Genomic DNA, 27,375 nt, shown 5'->3' with positions numbered 1-27,375 from the left:
GGAAAAAATGAGAACGAATGCAAATGTTCACAGAAATGGGTAGCTTTGTAACCTCCTGGGCTGTATTTGCACAGCATACGTAATTCCATTAATGAATGAATTCATTTTTTAAGGTAAACATAATATATTGAATCATAGCCAGATTGGTTGGGTTTGGTGCAAACTCCATAAATGGGGAAAGAAGGCCTACCTTGAAGGCTAAAATCAAACTGAGTGTGTTTTTATGAACGTAGTTGCTAAGGCTTTAACTAACTTGCTTAAAAGTCAGCTGTGCAAATGCATCATGATAACTTATAATGCCTCAATTCTACTTGGCTAGTAATTCTTCTTAAGAACTGGCCAGTAGCTTTTTCTATTATTTGCTGTCAAACTTTTTAAAAATGAGAGGTTACACATCAGATTACCTATGCTGTAATAATAAGTATTGGTCCAATTGCATGTGAGCTGGAGGGCGGCCAAGAAGATATAAGGACTACTGCCACATTATTAAGGCTCTTCCAATATCTCAAACTGATTTTCAACTCAGCTCAGCTCAGCCAACATCTCAAATTAGTTCTCAAGATGACAGAAAGAAAACAAATGGGATTACCTATACAAAGAAAATGTCTAATTGAAATAGGTTAGTACTGCTCTATTGGCTGCTGGACCAAACCCCATTTGAAATGCTGTTACCAGTTGCCTTTGGAGCAGTGGTTCTCAACCTTTATAGTGCTGCGACCCCTTTAATACAATTCCCCACGATGTGGCGACCCCAACCATAAAATTATTTTCGTTCACAGGCCTAAGTAACTGTACTTTTGCTAATGTTATAAATCGTAATCATAATGTGAAGCCGTATTGGCTAGCGATCTGAACTGCTTGCGATTGCCTTGAGGACGGAGGCATTAAAGCGGAGACTCCTCCCCTATTAAGTTTATCGCGCCTGAAGCCAGATTAGGCTAGCGATTGGGAGTGATTGCAGCTGGCTTGAGAGGGAGACATCAGAGCAAAGATTTCTCTCTTTTTTAATTCATCGTGCCTGAAGCCGAATTCGGCTAGCGATTTGAAGAGCCTGCAGCTGGCTTGTGGAGTCAACCATTGGAGCGCGATTCTTCGACTCGCAAGTATACTTCCCATAGTTCCGATGGTCTTAGGTGACCCCTGGCAAATTGTCATTCGACCCCCAACGGGGTCACGACCCACAGGTTGAGAACCGCTGCTTTGGAGGAATGGAAAACGTAAAAGAACAGCCATGGTGTTCAACAGAATCCTGCTGCATCCATTGATGGAGGATACCAAACTGACAAATGTGCTTATTGCCTGCCATATTGACATTTGCCTGCATGAATGTCAACTTCTTCACTCACCAGTTGCATCAGTAGGGATGGTGTCATTTTCACAATTGTTGGCTGATTCATACTTTGATCCCTTCCCATCAAGGTTTTGTTTTCAGAATACTTGATCTAACATTGAGATTCTTCCTTGGAAAGCCCCTTTCAGATTCTTGGACAGGTAAAGTGGGCATCGATAATAGAGGCTATCCCCACTTACGGATTTCTCTCACCCCTTCAGCACCACGCTATGATAGTTTTAACTTCTGGTCCTGAGATCAGTTTTATTTTAATGGTAAACTATTTGCGTTTCTTTTAAATGGGAAGCAAGATATAAATGTTTTAAATAAATGCATTATTTTGTCTGATCTGTTAATTTCAGAGTAGAAGTCACAAAATCTTTGCACAATTTAAAGGAAATCTCAAAAAAGAAAATATGAGAAATGTATGTTGCTCTTTGTTTCAAGAAATATTTGAGAACATTGCATGTAACCACACAAGTGGAGTTTGCTTTCTCCAAGCTGTTACAAAACATATGCTTCTAATAAAAAAATAATCTTGCTTTATTTGACATTTCTAGAAGAACTAACCAGATAGCCTGCTTGTTATCCATACAATCTGGAGAGTAGAGAGAATTGGGACATCATTGAATTTTTGACAGTGATTTAATGTCAAATCATTGAATGATTTCAATAACATGCATTCAGCATTTGTGTTGGATTAAAGGTGGGAACCTCAGGCTTCCCAGAACGCAAGAAAACCTGCACCTCAACAATTAGTTTTTAAACGTACAATAAATAGTTTGTCACAGGTTCCTAATCTGAGACAATCCTGATGTTTTAGATCAGGGGTCTCCAACCTTGGCAACTTCAAGACTTGTGGACTTCAATTCCCAGAGTTGGCTGAGGAATTCTGGGAGTTAAAGTCCACAAGTCTTAAAGTTGCCAAGGATGGAGACCCCTGTTTTATTTTTTTTTATTTTTTATTTTTTTTATTGAAAGAGTTTTAAAAAAACAAAAACATTTTTCCCCCTTTTTTCCTCCTCCCCCCCAAAAAAACACAAACACCCCTTCCTCCCCACCCCGGCTTCCCGGTCAATCACAAGGTAAAGTTATACATAAACCAAACATAGAATAAAATTTTCCTTCCAATCCAAATAACCACATCCAAAGCTTTTCGCCTCCCAACCCCTCCCATTACATAAAATAACTTTCTAATTATTCAAAGGCAATCTGATATTTCTTAATCTGATATCTGTTTTGTAGATAATCAATCCATTTTTCCATTCAATTAAATATCTTTCCCATGTATTGTCTTTTAAAAACGCTGAGATTTTAGCCATCTCAGCCAAATTAATAACTTTCAATATCCATTCTTCTATTGTAGGTATCTCTTCTTTCTTCCAGTATTGTCCAATCAACAGTCTTGCTGCTGTTATTAAGTTCAGAATCAATTTAGTTTCAATCCCTGTACAATCCATTATAATTCCCAAAAGGAAAAATTGTGGCAGGAACTTTATCTTCTTCTTCAGTACATTTTGAATAATCCACCAAATTCTTATCCAAAAGACCTTAATTTTCTTGCAAGTCCACCAAATATGAAAATATGTAGCATCATCACAATCACACCTCCAACATTTCGCTTGGATATTAGGATACATACATGATAATTTTTTGGGATCTAAATGCCATCTATAAAACATCTTATAAAAATTTTCCTTAAATTCTGTGCTTGTGTAATCTTAACATTTCTAACCCATATTTTCTCCCATGTTTCCAACATTATTGGTTCCTGAATATTCTGTGCCCATTTTATCATACAATCCTTTACCAAATCCTTTTCCGAATCTATTTCAAGCAACACATTATACAATCTCTTTATATGCTCCTGGGTCTGATTTCTAATTTGCTTTATTAAATTTTCCTCCCTTTGCATTATACCAATTTTTTGATCTTCTTTCCATCTAGCACTTATTTGCCCATATTGAAACCAAGTATAATTCCTCCCTTCTTCATTTTAATACCTGTAATGATTTTAATTGCAATCTACCTCCTTCAGCATACAAAAGTTCTTTATATGTAATCATTTCCTGTTTCTGTTCTATATTTATATTCTCTATTGCATGTCTAGGGCTCGCCCATATAGGAATCTTGTAATCTAATTTATAGGAATATTTTTCCAGACCAAAAGAGCACTTCTCAACACATGATTCTTAAAAGCCCTATCCACTTTTTTCCATAAAATAAGTACGCATGCCATCCATATAACAAGTCATAACCTTCTATATTCAAAATTCTTTCCTCTGTTAAGTTAAACCAGTCACTTATTACTGAAAGGGTTACTGCTTCATAATATAGTTTAAAGTTAGGCATTCTTAAACCACCTCTTTCCCGTGAATCCTGTATTATTTTCATTTTAACCTCGCCTTTTACCCTGCCATATAAATTTATTAATCCCAATCTGCCAATCTTCCAAATTTTTATCCTTTTAATTATAGGTATCATCTGGAACAGAAACAAAAATCTAGGTAACACATTCATTTTAATAGCCGCAATCCTTCCCAATAGGGATAACTGCAATTTCTTCCAGCCACTCATATCATTCTGAACTTTTTGCCATAGCAAGTCATAATTATTCTTATAAAGTTTCTTGTTCGATGAGCTAATATAGACCCCTAAATATTTAACCTTTTTTACTACCTCAAATCCTGTCATTTCCTCTAGTTTTTGTTTCTGTTGTATAGACATATTTTTAATTATCACTTTTGTTTTATTCTGATTTATTTTAAATCCTGATACCTTTCCATATTTATCAATTACTTCCAACAAAAATCTACTTGAATTTATAGGATTCGTTAACGTAACCACTACATCATCTGCAAAAGCTCTAACTTTGTACTCATATTGTCTAATCTTAATTCCTCTATTTTCATTAATTCTCGTATTTTATCTAATAATGGTTCCAGAGTCAAAACAAACAATAATGGTGATAAGGGACATCCCTGTCTTGTTCCTTTCGCAATCTTAATAACTTCTGTCAAACTACCATTTACTATAATCTGTGCTGTTTGCTCTCCATAAATCGCTTTAATTATTCTAATAAAACAGTCTCCAAATTGCATTTTCTATTAATTTAAATAAAAATCCCAATGCAATCGATCAAAGGCTTTCTCTGCATCCAAAAAATAAGTGCACTGAAGTATTCTTCTCCCATGTTTCCAACATTATTGGTTCCTGAATATTCTGTGCCCATTTTATCATACAATCCTTTACCAAATCCTTTTCCGAATCTATTTCAAGCAACACATTATACAATCTCTTTATATGCTCCTGGGTCTGATTTCTAATTTGCTTTATTAAATTTTCTCCCTTTGCATTATACCAATTTTTTGATCTTCTTTCCATCTAGCACTTAGTTGCCCATATTGAAACCAAGTATAATTCCTCCCTTCTTCATTTAATACCTGTAATGATTTTAATTGCAATCTACCTCCTTCAGCATACAAAAGTTCTTTATATGTAATCATTTCCTGTTTCTGTTCTATATTTATATTCTCTATTGCATGTCTTGGGCTCGCCCATATAGGAATCTTGTAATCTAATTTATAGGAATATTTTTCCAGACCAAAAGAGCACTTCTCAACACATGATTCTTAAAAGCCCTATCCACTTTTTTCCATAAAATAAGTACGCATGCCATTCATATAACAAGTCATAACCTTCTATATTCAAAATTCTTTCCTCTGTTAAGTTAAACCAGTCACTTATTACTGAAAGGGTTACTGCTTCATAATATAGTTTAAAGTTAGGCATTCTTAAACCACCTCTTTCCCGTGAGTCCTGTATTATTTTCATTTTAACCTCGCCTTTTACCCTGCCATATAAATTTATTAATCCCAATCTGCCAATCTTCCAAATTTTTATCCTTTTAATTATAGGTATCATCTGGAACAGAAACAAAAATCTAGGTAACACATTCATTTTAATAGCCGCAATCCTTCCCAATAGGGATAACTGCAATTTCTTCCAGCCACTCATATCATTCTGAACTTTTTGCCATAGCAAGTCATAATTATTCTTATAAAGTTTCTTGTTCGATGAGCTAATATAGACCCCTAAATATTTAACCTTTTTTACTACCTCAAATCCTGTCATTTCCTCTAGTTTTTGTTTCTGTTGTATAGACATATTTTTAATTATCACTTTTGTTTTATTCTGATTTATTTTAAATCCTGATACCTTTCCATATTTATCAATTACTTCCAACAAAAATCTACTTGAATTTATAGGATTTGTTAACGTAACCACTACATCATCTGCAAAAGCTCTAACTTTGTACTCATATTGTCTAATCTTAATTCCTCTATTTTCATTAATTCTCGTATTTTATCTAATAATGGTTCCAGAGTCAAAACAAACAATAATGGTGATAAGGGACATCCCTGTCTTGTTCCTTCGCAATCTTAATAACTTCTGTCAAACTACCATTTACTATAATCTGTGCTGTTTGCTCTCCATAAATCGCTTTAATTATTCTAATAAAACAGTCTCCAAATTGCATTTTCTCTATTAATTTAAATAAAAATCCCAATGCAATCGATCAAAGGCTTTCTCTGCATCCAAAAAATAAGTGCCGCTGAAGTATTCTTCTTTCCAAATATTCCAATATATTAATAATCTGTCTAACATTATTCCTCATCTGCCTCCCTTTTATAAAACCAGATTGATCAGTATGAATTCTTTGTTGTAAAACTAACATTAATCTATTTGCTATTATTTTTACAAAAATCTTATAATCATTATTTAAAAGTGAAATCGGCCTATAGTTACCAGGTTTTGAGCAGTCTTGCTCGTCTTCGGTATCAGTGAAATAAAAGATGTTTTCCATGACGGGGTATTCCCACCCTAATTGTATCTGATTAAATAATTCTTTAAGTGGGCCTAATATTTCATCCTGTGTTTTTTTATAATAAGTTGCTGTAAGACCATCTGTACCAGGGGTTTTCCCCATTTTTAATTGTTTAATTGCCTCCACTATTTCTCCAGTAGCTATCGGCCGATTCAGCTCCTCCCTCTGTTCTAATGTTAGAATATTAACCTTATAATCTTTCAAATAATCATAAATGTCCCTATTCAATATTTTGTCTTTTTGCATATAGTGCAGTATAAAATTCTGAGAATGCCTTTTTAATTTTATCCTGTTGGTATATCTCTTTACCTTTATATTCTATTTTTTGTATGACACGTGCTTTCTGTTTCTTCCTTAAATTATATGCCAACCATCTCCCAGGTTTATTTGCATTACAAAAGGTATTATGTTTAGCATATTGTATATTCGTTGCCACCTGGTCTGCCATTAACATATTAAATTGACTCTGTAATATTTTTATAGCCTCTTTAAGTTTATGATCTTGTGGGTTTTGAATTAATAACTGTTGCTTCCTTTGAATTTCTTCTTCCAAATATCTACGCTGCCTTTGTTTATTATTCCTTTGCCTGTTGTCCAAATAAAATCAATATCCTCTAATAAACGCTTTGCTCGCTTCCCACACAGTTCCTATAGGTGTCCCTTTGTACATATTAAAATCAAAAAATTCTTTTAACTGTTTCTTACAATAAGTTACATTATCCTCATATCTAAACAGATTTTCATTCAACCTCCATGTTCTACCACCTTTTTTCCCTTGTAATAATTCCATCCATACTGGGCTATGGTCAGTTAAACACCTCGAAATATCTTCGCTTTTCTTCACCCTAGAAAGCAAGTCATTAGAAATTAAAATAAAATCAATGCGTGAAAAGATTGATGCCTATCAGAAAAAAGTAAAATCTCTCTCATCTGGATTCCGTAACCTCCATATATCTCTAAACTCAAAGTCTTCCATCATTTCAAAAAGGATTTTGGTAATTTTGCATGTATAGGTATCTTCTTGGAGGAGGTTCTCTTATCCTTCTTGTATCAATTACTCCATTCCAGTCTCCTAATAAAATAAACGAACTATAATCCCAGAGGGTCAACCTCTCATGTAACATTTTGTAAAACTTTTCTTGTTGCTGATTAGGTGCATAAATACCTATCAACAAAGTCATTTTTGCATCTATCACCAGTTCAATAGCAATAAATCTTCCTTGAATATCTGCCTCAATTAGCTTAGCTGGTATATCCTTCCTGATATATACAACAATTCCATGCTTCTTTTCCAAAGCTGATGCAACAAAATGGTTACCCAATTTTGAATTAATTAAATATTTTTGGTCTGATAATTTTATATGTGTCTCTTGCAAACAAATCACATCATTTTTAAATTGTTTCAAGTAGTGAAATATTTTCCTTCTTTTCTGAGCTGAATTCAAGCCATTAACATTCCATGACAAGATTCTATTTGCCATTACTGGCCTCCTGAAGCTTTGAAGCAGACAACGGAAGCTCCTCCTCCGGTATCTTCCGTCTAGCTCCTCCCACAGCTTCCATAATGGGATGCTGACTTTACTTTGAGACTGTTGCTCTTCTTTACGCTTAAGGGCTCCTCTTGTCACCCTTTGCTCTTGTGGTTCCTCTAATACTGGCAGCAATAAAGGCTCTTGGATCACCACGCCTTCTTGAGTCTCTTGAAGTTTTTCTATCACTTCTATTTCGACTTTCAAAACTGTAGAAAGAAAATCCTTTGCCTTTAAAACAGTGTCAATTCTATATCTCCTTCCTTGATAGAATAGTGTCAGTCCAACTGGCACCTCCCATCTGAATTGAATCTGATGAGTGTTAAGTTCTTGTGTAAAAAAAGCAAATTCCTTCCTGTCTCTTAACATCTTTGAAGGAATCTCTTTCAACACCTTCAACTCCTGTTCTCCAATTTTTAAAGTTGTCTGATATGAAACTTGCAGAATTTGATTTCTCATAGTCCTTTTCACAAAATAAACCACAATGTCCCGAGGAAGCTTTCTCTGTCTTGCAATCCAAGAATTAACTCTATATATTTTATCAATTTGGTAAGCTACCTCTTGGGGTCCACTTCAATAAATTCAGCCAATGCTTCTGATATAATTTTTCTTAAGTCTTCTCACGCTCTTCTTGCATACCACGAATTCTAAGAGCTCCTTCCATAAGTTTATATTGTAATATCACAACCTGATCTTCATTTTGATCCACTTTTTCTGAACACCTTTCATTTTGTCTTCTAAATGCTTATTTGACTGAGAGATCTGTTGCATTTCCACTTCCAATCCTTCAATTTTTACTCAGTCCTTGAACTGCCATAAGAATATCTTCTTATTTTTGCATTAAAATTCTCCATCATCTCTTTTGCCTATCTTCAGAAAGTTTTAATTGTTCTTTCAATATTTCCTCAAGACTTGGTTCAGATCCCTTCTTCCAGAAGGCTTTAAAGGTTTAGCTGCCATTCTGTCTTCAAAAGAATCAGGAATTCAAACTTAATAACTCTCCTTCCTCCTTTCAGTATAAAAACTCCGTTTGTAACAATCCACAAGTAACGCTGCTTCATCGTACTAAAAATTTTACTTTCACTTTTAGACGCCATTTTAAAAGTCAATTAATCAAAGACAAAGAAAGGTTTCAAGTTTCAAAAGGAGTCGGTACTTGCCGTGCTGATTCTGCATCAAAGATCGAACGCTTGTGAAATTCCTGTCTGCTTGGAATATCAATCAATTTAATAAGTCCTCTAGAGCAGAAGCGACATTCCTCTCCTTTTTCCTGATAAAAACAGGAGCGTGCTGAAGTTGGAGGGAGTGGAATTCGGTGGGGTCATAAATCCAGGAAAATTCGCTCTTGAGAGCAAACCCCCTGTCAGACCTGCCACTCTTCCACAACTCTGATAACCTCTTTCACCCAGAGATTATGCTAAGCTCAGTGAACAATGATTTATTTTCTGTTTCACTGACTTTTACAATCTTCTAACACGGAGTGCTCTGTTAGAGCACCCAGCAGGAGGGTGACGTCACTGGAGCCGAGACCCCTGTTTTAGATTACAGTTTCCAGCTATCATGACCATGATGTTATGGGTTGGAGTTTAACCCAGTGGTTTAGAAAACATCAGGTAGAAGAAATATAATATCAATTTTTATGTAGAAAGCTGTGTCTTAAGAAACTTTAAGAACGTTGTGTCGGTTCTTAAGGCCAAAGAATACTTTTGGATCTCTGTTACATCACATCTCAGTTTTCTGGTTCTTCCTTCCCTTCCTATTGAGGGAATTTCTCTTGGTTTACTCTTTACAAAGGTTGAAGAGAGAGATAGGATAGATGTCTTATGCAGTTAATAGCACAGTTATAAATATTGGTAGTTCATAATAAAATACTTCTTTGTACCTATAGAATGTTTATTAGAGAATTTTGATTCAGATGATTTTATTTAGGGTTTTTGTTTTTGTTTTAGTTTTAAAACTATTTCTCCTCACAGCTCTCTTAGCCTTTATCTGATGGCTCACACTTGTTTTGGAACTCTGAGAAGAAACAACATAGAATAGGAATCCTAACTACAACTCTACAGTATTTTATATCTGGGTGAGCTTTCCAGGAAACTGATTACAAGGGAACATGAAAGACCAGATAGAGATCCTGGGCCTGATCTGACAAAGCAATAAGTCTATAGTACTTTCTGCTCTAGACTTTAGGCAGCCTGCAATCCTTCTGCAATATGACAACTCTAGCGTGAACAACCTCATTGAGCCAACAAACACAGGTCCTTCCTTCCTTCCTTCCTTCCTTCCTTCCTTCCTTCCTTCCTTCCTTCCTTCCTTCCTTCCTTCCTTCCTTCCTTCCTTCCTTCCTTCCTTCCTTCCTCAGTTTTCTTGGCAACATATTTGGAAGTGATTTGCCACTGCTTTCTTCCTGAGCTTCATCTCTAATGGAGGACTAAAAGTCTTAAATTTCTAGCCTTAATGATCACATCAAACTGATTCTGAAATAGAATTTTAGGCTGCATCAAAGCCTCCTATCAAGGGGCCAGAAAGGATTCTGACATCATGAAGTGGGTTCAGAAGAGGAAAGCAAGCAGAATCAAAGCATGAGAAGAGTAGATTAGATAAGAAAAGTTAGAGAGAAATAGAATAGAAGCTTAACCTTTAGAAAAGATGACTGAGGAAAGGATATAATAGGCCTCTTTACAATAAAGGTTAGCCCGGTCTGTTCCTTAGAGTGCAAAAAATGGAATAATGGCTACAGTAAGTCAGAATTGAGTTGACTATTAGGAAAACAACAATGATGCACAACCACAACAATACAACAATAGAATCCAGTACTTTGGGAGGGGTGAGCTCTTCTTTACTAGATGTATTTAACCAGAAGTTGACAACTGACTGGAGAACAAACTTTAATCTTTTAATTAAACTATTGTTTGGATGCCACAGTCTATGGCTGCTTCCTAAACAGATATTCTATCATTCAGTTACCATCAATCATGACCCCTCTGATCTAAGTCCAGGATCAAGACCGGCATTGTCAGTGTGACATGGTCATCATTGCCTTATCCTGCTGTACTATATAAATCATTCAACAGCTGGGTGTGTTATTGTAAGCCACATTTAGCCTCTTCAATGCTGCTTCCCTGACATCACGATCTCTTTGGGGAATGAGAGGAAGGTAAACCTCAGGTTAAACATGAACTAGCTAAGCATATGTTAGTGAGACCTCACAGCAGTCCGTCAAATCTTGACAACTTTTGCAGTCATCTGAATTTCCCAGACATTTGGTGTAGATGACCCATCATTCAAAAACAAATTATGGAATGCCGAAGAAGTTCTCTGCTTAAGGTAGTAAGATAAATAAAAGATAATAAGCTAATAAGCAAAGAGCCATAAGTGGTTTGCTCATAGATTTGCATATCCTATCTACCTCCTCTGTTTACAGAGGAACGTACCTTCACACAACTGTAGTGCAGCACTTCACATAGATGGCTTTGTTGTTGCTGCCATATTCTAAAACATCGGGTTCTTGCCTTCGGAAGTTGTGGGAGCTTCATCACTTGAGGCTTTCAAGAAAAGATTGGACTGCCATTTGTCAAAAATGGTGTAGGGTCTCCTGCTTGAGCGGGGGGTTGGACTAGATGACCTATAAGGTCCCTTCCAACTCTGTTAATCTGTCTTTCTTTACCTTTTTCCTGCCCCTCCAAGAAAAAGTGTTTGCTTTTGAAATCAAGGAAGACTTACTTTAGCTTTCCCAATCAACTGCTCCTCCTAGAATTGGGGAATTCACTTTCAAAATTCCCAGCCAACATATCCCTATGGCAATTTAAGGGAATTAGATTCAAAAACAGATGAAAAGATCAGGGAGGGAGGGAAAGAAAAGAAAAGGATGAGAAAGAAAGAAAGAAAGAAAGAGAGAAAGAGAAAAAGAAAGAAAGAAAGAAAGAAAAAAGAAAGAAAGAAAGAAAGAAGATCCTTTCGTGGAGCATCTGCCTGTCAGTAGGCACAGTAATTGCCTATATAAATAGACAAATCATGTACTTAATGTTTTTAAGAAAAAAAGTTTTGTTCAATGGTTTTTCTCCTGTTTTTGGAAAAAACGGTTGACATTTATTCAAATCTATTCTATTCAAGTATTCTTCTTTCAAGGACTTGCTGAAGTCCCAAAGAGCCAGGTTTTAAGGTGACCTTTTTCAATCTGAACTCATTACCAATTTTATTTCCTGGCTGATCCCTTAGTATGGCTTCTAATTATAGGTTTCATTATTCGAGGCTCATTCAGTAGATGGCAAAAGCTCCCCACCCCAGCCGCTATGTTCCAAGTATTGTCAGCTCTATAGTATGAGAACATTCATTTCAAACTAATGACCGACTATTTTTTTCTCCAGTCAGTTGGATAGCTGAATGAACAAAAAAGGAAATCAAATAGGTGTTTCCCCTACTTTTCTTTGTTCCTGTTCTAAAACCTAGGGGAGAGGAGAAGAAAGAAAAAAAACACTCAGAGTTGGCTAATTTAAAGCCACCTGTCATACAAAAACCCCAAGGAAACATTTTGGGTTTTTTTTTTTTAAAAAAGCAAAAAATACTGTACTATTGAAATGAAGTAGATAAGTTGAGAACTCGATTCAGCAAACTTGAACTGAGAACAAAATCTGAGCAGTAATAAATGCCATTCTTTTGTGTGCTGATGATTAATGAGAAGGGATGGGACAAAGAATTCAATTCAATTCGGAATAGAGCTGGAAGGGGCCTTGGAGGTCTTCTAGTCCAATCCCTTGCTCAGACCCTATACCATTTCAGACAACTGGAGTTCCAGGCTCTTCTTAAAAACCTCCAGTGATGAAGCATCCACAACTTCTGAAGGTCTGAATGAAAGTTTGACCCTTGTATCCATCTTTCAGGTGCACTGAAAAAAATTCTGAACCTGAGTATTTGACTTCCAGCCTCCGCCAAAATCAGTAGGTTTGGCTCCATTGTCCTAAGCAAGTTGTCTGCAAACTCTAGTTAATAGAATAGAATAGAATAGAATAGAATAGAATAGAATAGAATAGAATAGAATTTTATTGGCCAAGTGTGATTGGACACACAAGGAATTTGTCTTGGCGCATATGCTCTCAGTGTACATAAAAGAAAAGATACCTTCATCAAGGTACAACACTTAATGATAGTCATAGGGTACAAAATTAACACTTAATGATACAACACTTAATGATAGTCATAGGCAGTGGTGGGATTCAGCCAGTTCGCACCACTTCGGGAGAATCGGTTGTTAACTTTCTGAGCAGTTTGGCAAACTGGTTGTTGGAAGAAATCATCAGGGCAGAGAACCGGTTGTTAAATTACTTGAATCCCACCACTGGTCATAAGCAATCAGGAAACTGATTATTTTATATTTTATTTTATACTATAATATTTGCCTTTATTGCAACTTTCATTTTGTGGAATCAATAGTACCCTCACAAAATAAGAAGAGACTTCCAAATGCAGGAAGGAATGTAGAGTCTGAGAACTTCTGATGGAATTCCTGAGTCTACAAATTATTTTACTGACATTCTCTATGGCCTACTCCCTCTGTTAAAGCTCTGAACCCTAATCTCAGATATATTTAAACACCGCAACAAATCTGTCATTTCTTTCAGATCCTCATTTTACACCATTTGTGTGACAAGGTCGTTACTTGAACAAATTCCAGTGAAATGTCCATTCCTTGTGAAGCCTGCTGGATCCAAGTTTGAAAAATTGGGGTTTCATTATATGAAGAACTTCACCACCTGGGATCTATTGAAACCATTTTTACATATAAGAATTTTGGTTCTGGCATCGAGATTGCAGTTTGATTGCAATTTAACGGATAAATCAAATCTCACACAAGTAGTTTTGGGAGATACTCTCTTCTTTAAATTGTTCGCATGACAGTTTAATAAAAAATATTATTATTTTTATTCAGGAGTATAATTGTCTGCAGTGAGGAATTATTATCCTGTATATATGTTTTCTGAGGTTTTCGCGGGTGTTTGTATGTAGGTCTTTGGTTATTCGGGTTTTCTCCCGCATAAAATTGGAAGTGTCTTGGCGACGTTTCGACGAAGTCTCATTCATCATCTTCAGGCTTCAGCTTCGTGCTTCTGGGAGCAATGTGTGATTGCAGCTGTTTCTTCCATTTTAACTGCTAGTGGGGGTTTGAACTGATTGGGTGGGAGCTTGGCTGTGCTCTGATTGGATGGGGTTTTTTCTGTGCTCTGATTGGCTGGGGGGGTGTTTGTGCTCAGATTAGTCTGAGTTGCAGGGGGATTTGAGCTGGTGAGCTGCATTGCTGTTGTTTGGCTTCGTGGTCGTGCTACATCTTCATAGTGGGTGTCAGTCTGCTGCATGTATGGATTGGAGGGGTTTGAAATGGCTAATGTTGCAGCTGTGGTCTGGCTTCTGGTCCTTGGTCGTGCTTCATGATCAGTGTGGGTTTGGATCTGCTTTCTGGGTGGATGTGTGGTGGTGACATCCTGTGTGGACCTCGTGAGTGTGGGTCTGGTGTCATTCCTCGTGTTAGGGACTCGTTTGTCAATAAGGGCGGGTTTCCAAATGGCTGGTAGGCGGGAGGTATCATCTCGTTTGTTCATGCTGTGTGGGCGTTTTTCTATTTCAATTTTTTTTACTACCGGTTCAGGGGTGGGTTCTACTTACCTTTACTACAGGTTCGCATCGTGCCCGCACATGTGTGCTTGCTCTGCTCGCGCGTGCAGGTGCTCTTCTGTACATGCGCAGAAGAGTTTTGATGACATTTGGGTCAGTGGCTGGAGCCTCCCACCGGTTTTACTACCGATTCTATAGAACCGGTTCGAACTGGGGGCAACCCACCGCTCTACCGGTTCTGTGGGGGTGGCTTGGTGGGCATGGTGTGGCTTGGTGGGGGAGGGGGAGGGGAAGGATACTGCAAAATCTCCATTCCCACCCCACTCTGAGGCCAGCTAGTGGTGGTATTTGCCGGTTCTCCGACAAAATTTCCACTACCCGTTCTCCAGAACCTGTCAAAACCTGCTGGATTTCACCCCTGACCTATATACAGAATTTCCTGTTGCAGAAACTCATACCATAGATGTGAACAATTAACATTATAGCACAAATTATTGATAGGACAGGCATCTCCCCAATGATCATATGGTGGGCTCTGCAGAAATTTGTATTATCTCAGAAAGCAAATATAAAACAAACAAACAAACAACCCCTATAGTTAGCATCTACCAAGAGATCAGATCGGACAGATCTACCAATTCTCTGACATGTTCTGCTTTTTCTTTTGATTTTCTAACATTGACAAGATTGCTACTTCCTTTTATTGCTAATTTTATAGTTTCAAAACAGAGGGGGATCTACCCTTTCTTAAAACCCCAGAAGTTTGAGGCATGCATAAAATAATTATTAGCTTTTAAGTCTCACATTTCATTTTGACTATGTTGGGTTTTGGGGGTTTTAGTATCAAGTTTTGCTCTCTCTGCCTTTCTTTGCTAAATGCTTTTGCTTGATGTTACCTCTCAAAAACATGCATGTTTATATTGTTTGAGATAAAGATCATATAATGAAATTCTATTGAGTGCCTATTTAAGTATTTGATGCTCTCTAATTTAACTTCCTACAGTAAAAGTACCTTGTTATTTGAAAATGCTACATGATCCATTTGTTCCTTAATATTTAAAAAATATGTACTTGTACATATTTTTACATAACAATGTAAACATTGTTAAGGACTAAGACCCCCTTTCTTCATAACAGTCTAAGCCGAATAAGAAATAAAGACAGGCCCACATTCCAAACATATGGATCATCAAACAAATCAATCAATCTATAATTCTCATTCAAGGCTCAAATGACCACCAAATCTGAATGATCCTATTCTGGACACATTTTGCAAAGGCTCATATTCTCTGGAGAAGTATGTAATGCTGGGAAAGACAAAAGGAAAGAGAAGAAGCAACTCAGTTATAGTGACAATGTGTGCACCATTAGAAGATTTGGAAGAAGAGGTTAGGGATAGATTAACATACAGGAAATCTATGTATGTAGTTGATAGGAATTGACAGTGACAGGATGGCACACAATCCAATCAATCGATCAATCAATCGATTGATTGATTGATCAACCAATCAATCTTTTGTCATCCAAGCAGCAAAGATGTACCTCAGTTGGACAGGAGATGTTCATCTGAAGACCCAACTCTTTAATTGCCTTTCAACTCTTGTTTCAACTTATTCTGTGAGATGAAAGATAAAGGTAAAATCTGTTTTGAGTTGAGGCCAGTTTCTGGGCGAGTTTTATGGACATATCCATATAACTTTCTTGGCAACAATTCAAGTCTCCTGGATGATTTATGGAATTCTCTTTACACTTCCTAGTCTGGTTTGTAAGCCTGATGTCATTTTCCATCCACATACAGTATCAATTAGGTCTGTCTCTGCTTAGCTTGCCAAGTTCAGTCAAAGTTAGCTAGGTGCTGCCATCTAGGTGGATATTCATAAAATACTTGGATAAATGAGCATTGTGTTCCTATGTTCTTTCCAGAAAGTAGAAAGGGTTTAGAAGAGAGGCACTTCAGCATTTATCTATCTTTTATGCATGTTTAGCACCTTTATTTGGGAAGAAATATTTTTTCTTTAATATATGTTCACATAGACACATAAACCATAAGGAGAGTGGTTGGCATCCCCATCCTTTGTCCACCGATGTTTATTTTGAAGTGTTCTTCATTGCTTCTATTTCTATAATATATTTCCCTAAAGTTTGTTCGGTAATAGGTAGTGGAGTAGATCTGTTAGCTCTGTATCAGTGAAATTTAGTACGAATGAGGGTTAATGAGTGATCACTCTTGAAAAAAAATCCGAATGCCTGTGTCCCTTTCCTGATTGAAGCCTTGCACAATATTTTTTTCTCCTCTTAAAAGTGTTTTTTTTTTAAAAAAAGGGAAAATGACAAACATTGTGAATAATTCTGTCATTAGAAGGGATGAAAGAAAACGTAAAGCACAAAGCACAGGCGGTATCAGTGATATTCATTCCAAGTGAAACTGTGTTTATCCAATTAGAAGGTAGAAGACGGTCCTCTTCACAATACTGACACCATCTGGTCTTTCTCTTTGCCTGCAAACCTTTTGTTCCTGCCCCTGTTCTTTCCTTTCCAGACTTGGTCATTCTCCAAGGAATTTTTCTTTCTATTTTGTTATTTGTTCTCCCCCCCCCCCCAACACCACAATCCTCCCTTCCCACACACTTTCCCTGCTTGGTGGTTTTCCCTTCTCTTTGCCTTTTGTGCTTTGTTTTTCTTCTTTCCACTCCTTTGCTCTTCTCCCACTCTCTTGTACCAATTCCCACTGCTCCCCAACAGCTATTCTCTTTAAATCTGTTCTCTTATATTCCCTCCTGAAATTCTGATCTCTGCAGAGAGCAGGGAGACGGAGACGCAAGGAGCGGGTGCCTTTGAAGTATTGGTGCCACTATGTTCTCAGCAATCCTGTGGAATTCACCAATTACAAACGGGCTCTTGTACCATCGGAAGGTAGGAGTCAGAGGCTGCTGGCGTGTGTCTTGCGGGGCATAGCTTTTCATGGAGTAAGAGCACTTAGTAAAGCAGATTTCTCTTCTCTCTTTTTCTCCCAAACACAACAGGGGGATTTGAAAGATTGAAGCTTATTTGCAAGACTGAGGCCCTTTCCTCGTTTGACGTTTACATTGGCACCAGAATCCCTTGGCAACTGAAATGTTTTCCCCTGATCTCACAACACCAGCTTTATCTCCCTCTCAGACTTTAAGCAGTTTTATGCCAATTCTCCATGTTCCCAAAAGTAATTATTGTTTCCTGCTTCAGTTGACACAGAAAGTGGGAAAAACCCATTGTCCTTGACCACCTTTTTCCAAAGATCTGAGTTCAGTTGGAAAGTATGACCTGCAGTGTGCTTTGGCATGTAGAAAGGGGTGACACGATCTCTTTAAAAATCATTGGTCTTTGAGGTATGGTAGCTGGGACACCAACCAGACAAATATTGGCACCTAATGCATGAGGGTAATATCTCCGATTAGCAGAACCTTTATGAAGGCAAAATGAAGGCCACAATCAAGACAGTCCAATTGTGGTGATTGTTCCTTTCAGGGACAATTTGAATGCTGGGTGATCCTAGAAACCCTTGAAAGACCTTGGCAAAGTATGGTCAAGTTTTTGCTATACCAACGTGATTCCAGAAGAAGCCTATGCCAAAGATTGCAAGTGACAGTGAATTTGTGCATATCAATTTCTTTTGAACGTTTTCTTTGCTGCCCCAGTGATATGACATTGGATAGCTTGCAGTAGATAAAACAATAGCGGTAATAAAGTATACCAAATAAATACAATATATGTAAATATATGACAAAAAGTACATAATCGATAAAGCAGCTGAAGGAGAGGGGACATATAAACAACAACAATAATAATCAATCCTGTTGGGGAAAACCAGTTCTAAGATTGGGGGTGGGTGGGGTAAACCACAGCTCCCACAGAGGGTGGAGTGGATTTGAGATTGAGAAGTTCTTTCTGTTTCATTCTGAAATTGGCAAAATAAGTTATTGAAATTAAAGTTCAATGACATCAGTGAAATAAGTAACACACGTGTGAATTTTCCTGGTGTAAACTGGAAGGCATTTTTTGCCTGTCTACTACCTTAGTTGGTTAGATTATAACATTTTATGAAGAATCTCTTTATGTCAGAAATAATCCAGGAATATAAATGTATACATACGCAGATAAAACGTCATATGAGAGGAATATACTAGTATTGGTCATGCCATTTCTCCCAACCCATATTTTCTTTTGAAGTCTGGATTCCCAGGAGGGAGGGGCTGCATTCCTGAGGGCAAAGAGATGGCCCAGTTCAGAAAGTTTGCTCATCAGGAAAAGGGTTAAAATGGCTCCTCCCTAGCAATTCCTAGAGTATATCTTTAGTGATACAAATACTTGCTTTAGTCTGGCAAGATTCTGTCTAGAGGTGGAGAACAATAAAAGAAACCACTCAGAAGTAACTGTAGAAGTCATTCTCGGTTCTTGTAGCCTGACACTTTGCTTTTCATATTATCTTCACTACATAATTTCTTGACCTACAGAATTCAAAGAAGAAACTCCAGAGTGTGTGGTTTTTTAAAGATTCTCATTTATGGGCTTAATTTTCAACAGATGCCTTTCTACAATTCATTCCCTCTGCCAGTACTATACCTTCTCTGAGTTGCAGGACTAAAAAGTATAATAAGATTGTAATGCCTTCTCACATTTAAGGAATTATGGTTGGGCCAATGAACATTTGGAGCAGTCACTCTCTTTCTGCCTAATTTACCTCATAAAAATATTATTATGTAGATTAAATTAGGGAGGGCTTCATGCATGTTGTCTTTAGTTCTCTGAAGAAAAATGAGCTATTAAGGAGATAAATACTATCTCAAAACTATTTTCTGCATACCATCCTGACTATAGTTGTCCTAGCTTGGTGTCATTTCATATATTTATGTGGCACTCCCACTTTCAAAATTTTCCTACAACTCCCCCTTCTCCAGGGTTGTTTGGATTAAGAGAATGAGTGGGTTTGAATTACTTGTGAGATTTTAAGGCTATGAGAGAACTTGAACCTGGATCTTTCCACATCTAGTTCAGCAACTTAATAATTACAATACAATCAGTGGTGGGTTGCTACCAGTTCGCCCTGGTTTGGGCGAACCGGTAGCAGTGGCGGAAGGAGGCTCCGCACACACCCCTGGATGTCATCAAATATGCTCTGCGCCGGGGTGAAATACTCCCAGTTCGCACCGGCTCACCCGATTAGGTAGCGATGGCAGCTGCTGGTTCGGAGGACCAGTAGCAAAAATCCCTGGCCCCTCCCCCTGCCTCTGCTGAGCTGCACCATCAGGTTTTTTTTTTCTTTTAAAAGTTTTTCTTCAGCCGAAAACATGCTTTAAAAGTAAAAAAAAAACCTCTGATGATCGTGGGTCTGAGCAGAGATCATCAGAACACTTTAAAAGTTTTTTTTAAAAAAAACCTCTTCAGCTGAAGGGGAAAAAAAAGAAAAAGGTGGGGGGGGACTTTAAAAGCTCCTCTGGCCATCCCAGCTGAGTTCCTCATCACCAGAACCTTAAAAAACATGTTTTCTACATGTTAAAACAATTATTTTAAGAGGTTCTGGGCTGCTATGAGGGAACTTCAGCTGAGATCATCAGAGGAGCTGACTTTAAAACTTTTTTTCCTCTGGCGATCCCAGAGGAGTTTCTTGATTCTAGCAGGCTTCTAAAATCACTTTTTAACAGCCCCCCACTTACAAGAGCCCCCACCCATGCCCACCCAATTCCCCCTCCTCACCCAATGCCCCCTCCTCACCTATAATTACTGTATACTGCTCCTTTCGGGCTGGCAATGTTTACTTCGGCTACTGATTACAGCCTGCTTTGACTTCCTGCTTTGCTGAATGAGGAACTCTGGGAGTTGAAATCCACAAACCTAAAGCTACTAAAGTTGGAGACCCCTGATCTAAAAAAATAAATAAAAATAATAAAATAAAATATTTGTGCAGCTTTCTGAGATTTGGTGTGTTTCTGTAGTGTTTCACTCTAACTACATAAACACACAAAATCTCACAAAGCTGGACGTGGCATTTTGTGTGTGTGTGAGTCAGTTGTGTTCTGTATGTGTAAAGTGTGAAAGTGTGAGGTTCCTGCTTGTTGCAGGGGCCATTTTGGGTGAAGTGCAGCTGCTTTTACATTGTGTGTGAGTCAGTTGTGTTGTGTTGTGTTGTGTTGTGTGTGTGTAAAGTGTGACAGTTGGTTTTTGGTACCTCTTATTGTTTTGTATACTTTGTTTATTATTTTTATTATTTATTGTTATTGGCCACGCCCACCCAGTCATCTGACCACCAAGCCACGCCCACCAATTAAGCCACACCCACAGAACCGGTAGGGAAAATTTTTAGATTTCAGCCAGCTCTGCGCATGTGCCAAAGAGATGCACGTGCAAGCGAACCGGTAGCAAAGGTAAGTGAAACCCATCCCTGAATACAATGGTGTCTTGGAAGAACAGCAGATTCAGTCTCCCATGAATGATCTCATCTGATCTGACATCATTGAGGGCAGGTTGCCTTCTTCAAAAGGGTTGTGGTATTAAGTTAGTGTCTAATTCTCCATCTTCCTGCTTATTCTAAGCAGAAAGATACAAATACATTTATCTACTCCAGTTTCAAACACAATACAATTTGATCCCTGTTAGATTCTTGCCTTGGTGATTCTTCATTTTCAAATGCTTTTTTCTATTTTACAAAATTACAAAAAAGCAAAAGAAGAATCCATCAATATAAAATTGCAGCAGAACATTCGTTCCCAATTGGCAGCCTGGAAGAATATCACATATATCCTGCAGAGTGCATTTTACTAAACCCATGTTTTCAGGAGTAAATTAGGACATAATTTCCTCTTTTTGCAAACCAGCATTTCTGTGCAACAGTATGGATCGTAGTCAACCTTCCTATCTGTGAGCTCCGTGTATTCTGGGAAGTGGCTAATGGTGTGTATATTGATTTGAAAAGAGAGAGAGGGATCTTTGCCATCCTTTTCCTGACTGGGGGATTGTCCACATAAATACTATACCTGGTGCAACAGAGCTGGTCTATCAAGTCACCATAAGCATGCAAGCAATAGTTTCTTCACAAAAAAGTCTCCATGTAGCAATACTGGTTTTGAGAAGTGCTCTGAAGCTAGATGTAGGAGAAGACTAGTCTGAGCCCAAAGGCAGGGTCAAATGTATCATCTGTCTGTAGTCCCTACGCTCTTGAAAGAGACCTAAATCCACCCCTTTTGTTGACTTTTATCTGGTGCCAATTTGCATTGACCATTAGTAGATCAGATTCTTGTGCATAGATCAAATGGAATAAACTTGTAATGTTTTTGAACTCTCTCCTGAGTCCTAGTTTCTTGTACTTGACACTAAAGGTGTTATAACTTTTGAGTGCATCAAATGCTTTTTCTTCAAATCAAAAAATATGTGGGAAATACCACTGGCTGAATAATCAACACAATTTAGAGTCTTGAAAACCTTTTCAGTTAAGATTATTACATTTCCTGGTTACATTAATGAAGTAATTACTAATATATCGTTTCTATCTAAACAAATTCAACTTTTGGATAGAGTTACTGAATTTGGATGTTTAAAACTTTTCTTTTCACCATCAGGCTATAAATACCTCTCAATCTGTGTTCCTCACATTTTGTTTTTTTGATTTGCTTCTTAGTTCTGTGTTATGCTTTTGTATTTTTTCAAGCTTTTGTTAGAGTAGCAAATAGGGAAAAATCTCATCCCCCAAAGTACAAAGTCTTAAAAATCAGGAACAAGAAGATTCTCCTTTCAAGTAAACTTGAAGGAGCCGCAGCTCCATTGTTTTTTCTCAGGTCAACAGTACTCAAACCCTCAAGAAACTGGGATTGGAAATACAAAAAAAAGTTCTAAAAAATTATAGAAAATAGTAGAACTATGGTAGTTTAAGGTTTTTCAAGTTATTGAATTAAAATGATTAGAGCTAGGTGCCTCTATCTCTGTATGTATGGATGAGTGGTATATGTATTCCAAAATGGAAAACTGCAGATATCAATAGTTTTTGGAGCCCTGGTGGCACAGTGCTTAGAATGCAGTATTTCAGGTTGACTCTGCCCACAGCCTGGAGTTCGATCCTGACTAGTTCAAGATTGACTCAGTCTTCCATCGTTCCAAGGTCAGTAAAACGAGGACCCAGGTTGTTGGGGGCAATAAGCTGACTTATTGTAAACCATTTAAAGAGGGCTGTAAAGCACTATGAAGCAGCATATAAGTCTAAGGCAGGGCTGTCAACCTCCCAGCCCGTAGGCCGAATGCGTCACGCGCTGGCCACACCCATGGTCAGTTTAGGGAAGGGGAAAAAAGTCCTGATACATCATGTGACATCCCTAGTCTAAGGGTTATTGCTATTTTCTCTATTGCTATTGCTATTTTCTCTTTTCTTCTTCTGTCTTTCAACTGCCCTTTAGCTCCCCAACCTAGATATATATTATAAAGACTTGCATTTCTTACTGAGTCAGCATGTTATCTTTAAAGGATCTTAGCGCGCACACTTAGTTAAGCTACTGAAAAAAAAGAAAAGAAAGGAGAAGCAAAAGTAGGTTTGCTGTTTTTTTGCCCTTGAATAAATGCTGTGCAAAAGGACTTTCCCTGGAATGAAGAGGATGGGGGACTGCTTACATGAATAGGGATTCCCTCAGGAATTTGGGATGACGACAGACTACACGAAGTCTGCGGATGGAGCATCTAGTAATTCCACTATGAGACCCATTATACAACATTCTGTATAGGTTTGTGCAAGATTATTTTAGTACAAGACTTTTTTTAAAAATACCAGTTTGGTATAATGGTGGCTAAGGTTTTGGCCTAGAAATGAGGAGGCTCTAAGTTTTAGGCCTCCTTTAGGTATGAAATCCGGCTGGTTGACTTTGGGCCACTCACTCTTGCTCAGCCCAGCCCACCTCACAGGGTTGTTGTTGTGGGAAAAAGAGGAGGAGGAAAATTGTTTGATATATTGCTGCATTAAGTTGACTATATATATGGTGGGATGAACAAAATTAATCACTTTAAAAATCCATGATACAGGTAAATCTTGCTTAATAGCTGGTTTTTTTTAAAAACAACTATTTTTAATGATAGGGCATTGGAATAAGTTTTTTAAAGATTATTTTAATTTTGTGTATCGATGTTTTATATGCCTGTGAACCGCCCTGAGTCCTTTGGGAGATAGGGCGGTATATAAATTTAAATAATAAATAAATAAATAAATAAATAAATAATAAATTTGAAGTTATGATGGGGCACAGAATGAGTGCTTTAGGACAGAGGTCCGTGGCCTGTTTGCAACTGGGCCGCATGAGTGGCTGGTGTGCACGGATCTGTGCCCGAGCACAACCCCACTTGCATAAATGTTGCAGGCGCTTGGAGCCCAACTTGCGCAAGCATCACAGGCACTCTCAACCCCATGAAGCACGCACCTGCTCCTCCCCCAAAACCATCCCCTGTCAGGCCTGGAAACCATACTAGGCCGTAGGTTTCCAGACGCTGCCACATTTCTCCCCTGAGGGGAAGAAGGGGGGTTGAGGGGTATGGTAACATTCTTCAAGCAGTCAAGGTCGGATTGTGTTCACAACTGCAGAAGGAGTGGCAAGAAGAGGTTTCGAATAAAGTGGAAGAATGCTGGACCATGTGACCGGCAAAGGGGTTAGCGGGGTGGGACTCTTGGGGTTTGTGTAACTGGGAAAAGAATCCAAAAGTTTCAGTTTTGGAATTTCACTCATCGTGTACCAGTTTCCTTAAGCTAGTAAAGAACTTTAAAAGACAATGACTTCAGAGTTTTTTTCATGCGGAAGAGGTTTTTCTGGAACCTTGTCATCCCTCCTTTCTCCCCCCCACCCGCTCTGGGCCACCAGCCTGAAAGGGTTGGGGAACTCTCTTTAGGCACTCCTAATGATTGTGAACGGTCATGGTGTCCCTCTATGGTCATGGGACTGCATGTTGAGCAGGACAGCTTTATGATCCATCCTGGCATTCTGTAGTTACGTGGCCATGATTTACTTTGATTTTGGGGTTTGCTTATTGGAGTCAACAATGTTTAATGGCTTTGCTTAACAACTGCTGCATTTGCTTAACAACGGCAGCGAAAGAGGCTGGAAAATCACTTCCAGTCATGTGTTGCCTAGACTTATGACCATTACAACTTACGAGCAAAATTCTGGGTCAAGGACTACTATAAATTGTGCATTATATATATATATATATATATATATATATATATATATATATATATATATATATATATAGGTCTTTGGTTGTTCGGGTTTTCTCCCGTGTAAAATTGGAAGTGTCTTGGCGACGTTTCGACGAAGTCTCATTCGTCATCTTCAGGCTTCAGCTTCGTGCTTCTGGGAGCTCCCAGAAAACTAAACCCCCCACTAAAATCCAAGACAGAGAACAAGAAAACGGCACAGCCCTCCTCCCATATATAAAAGGCACCACAGACAGAATCAGCAAGATCCTCCACAAACACAACATCAAGACAGCATTCTGCACAAACAGAAAAATATCCACCATCCTAAGAAACCCCAAAGACAAAATTGAGTTAGAAAATCAAGGAGTATATGAAATCCCATGCACCGCCTGCCCCACCACATACATTGGACAAACCAACAGAAGAATAAGTGCACGCATTGAAGAACACAAGAACTCATTCAAAAAAGAGGAACCAACTTCTTCCCTGGTCCAACACTTTAAAGTCACAGGACATGATATTGACTTTAAAAAGACCAGAACTATCGCCAAACTGAACACTTTAACAACAGAATAATCAGAGAAGCCATTGAGATAGAAAACGCCCACACAGCATGAACAAACGAGATGACACCTCCGCCTACCAGCCATTTGGAAACCCGCCTTATTGACAAACGAGTCCCTAACACGAGGAATGACACCAGACCCACACTCACGAGGTCCACACAGGATGTCACCACCGCACATCCACCCAGAAAGCAGACCCAAACCCACACTGATCATGAAGCACGACCAAGGACCAGAAGCCAGACCGCAGGTGCAACATTAGCCATTTCAAACCGCTCCAATCCATTCATGCAGCAGACTGACACCCACTATGAAGATGTAGCACGACCACAAAGCCAAACAACAGCTATGCAGCTCACCGGCTCAAATCCCCCCGCAGCACAGACTAGTCTGTGCACCACCAAGACCCCACCAACATAGGACACACCCCAGCCAATCAGAGCACAGAAAAAACCCCATCCAATCAGAGCACAGCCAAGCTCCCACCCAATCAGTTCAAACCCCCACTAGCAGTTAAAAGGAAGAAACAGCTGCGATCACACATTGCTCCCAGAAGCACGAAGCTGAAGCCTGAAGATGACGAATGAGACTTCGTTGAAACGTCGCCAAGACACTTCCCATTTTACACGGAAGAAAACCCGAACAACCAAAGACCTATATACAAACACCGTGAAAACCTCAGAAAAATATATATATATATATATATATATATATATATATAAATATATATATATAAATATATATATATTTATATATATATAAAATATAATAATATAATATAATAATATATATATATATTTTATATATATATATATATATATATATATATATATAATATATATAAATAATGCATAATACTATAAATTGTGCATAAGAGCACAAACCTGCCTACCGTTCCTGTCCTATTGTTTTTCTTTTCTTCTTCTTATATATATATATGCTTATTCCTCCTATTATTTACTCATATATATGTTTATACATTATATAATCTTTTCTGTATAATACTTATATATATTGTTGTGACAAAATAAATAAATAAAATAAAATAAAAATAAATAAAAGGGGGAGGCAGGTAAGCTTTTTGGGAATGTCCTATTTTGGACCTACACACAACGGAAACAAAGGCAGGACAATGATATTTTTCTTTGTGCTAGAATTTTTCTAACTGCACATTCATGGAAAGGGATAGTTAAGAATAGCAATTTATGTGTTGCATCTATATTTTTAGAAACATTGATAGCTTCTAAACAGAAGCAACTGAATTATGTGATCATTGTCAAAATGCACATAAGACCTGCAATAGGAACAATAGCGGCACAAGTGTCAATTTCAGATGGAAAATGAGTTTATCTCCCCTTTCAGGTGACATATTTCATATTGTCAGCTCCTTAGTGCAGCGTAAATAACCTAATCATCTGACAAGTGGGCTCAGAGACTTTATTTGCTTTTTACAATTTAGAGACTTTCATGCTGAAAGGTATCATCTTCCTTCACAATATATCTTTTCTGTCTAATGCAGCCACCCAGATAAAACCTGAGGCACTATGTTGTTTAACAGTTCCTTTCCCTATTTAGGTAAGTAGCTCTATGTTTAGCGCACATTTGAACAATATACTCTGATATGTCTGGTTTGGTTAAACTGTAGCCAGTCCTGGCTGATTGGCTGGCTGGGAGACATTTTGACTTCACCCAGCTATCTTTGTCATGACTGACCCACTTTCTCTCCCCCCCACTCCCCGCCCTTTCCACTGTTTTGTTAAAAGAAAATGTGGCGATCTAAGCAAAATCACCGCCTTTGAGAACTAGCTGTCTTTTCTGAAGAAGAAACAAAGTGCAAGGAAGAAATAATGAATAACAGATCATCTTTGCTTTATTCCAGAATTCACACTGCTGTGCACGTGCCCGAATATCCAAAGTTCATCAGAAAAGAAAGAAGAGTCATCTTGATTTTTCAAGATGAAGCAACTATTGCAAGATTCACAAGAAAGGAACCAGTAGGGTACCGTAACAGGGCTTGTGAATTTAAGTCATTTCATTATATTCCTGTGACAGTGGCATTGTATCCATGGATAGGAGAATTGCTATTTCAAGGAAGAAAATGCCACTCAAGAAATGGCAGGGTATCCATGACTTCAAAAAGTGCTCTTGATCAAGGAGATTCTTGGCCTGCCCTGTTCTCATTTCCTTGGATCCATCAAAGTAGATTGTCGGCATGATGCAGTTATGAAGCTCAAATGCAAAGCTACCAATGCATTAGCCTT

General features: G+C 38.0%; 1 long non-coding RNA gene across 1 annotated transcript; it reads left to right on the top strand.

Annotated features, from left to right (window-relative positions):
- Positions 1-17,101: 17,101 nt before the first annotated feature.
- Positions 17,102-26,679, top strand: LOC131194116 (uncharacterized). Its single transcript, XR_009154103.1, has 3 exons — positions 17,102-17,263; positions 17,374-17,549; positions 26,634-26,679. It is a non-coding gene; the product is annotated as an uncharacterized LOC131194116 (long non-coding RNA).
- The last annotated feature ends 696 nt before the right edge of the window (positions 26,680-27,375 follow it).

This window comes from Ahaetulla prasina, chromosome 3 (genome assembly GCF_028640845.1).
Source record: "Ahaetulla prasina isolate Xishuangbanna chromosome 3, ASM2864084v1, whole genome shotgun sequence".
In the NCBI taxonomy this organism is placed as follows: Eukaryota; Metazoa; Chordata; class Lepidosauria; order Squamata; family Colubridae; genus Ahaetulla; species Ahaetulla prasina.
This window is presented reverse-complemented; position numbering and strand designations above follow the sequence as displayed.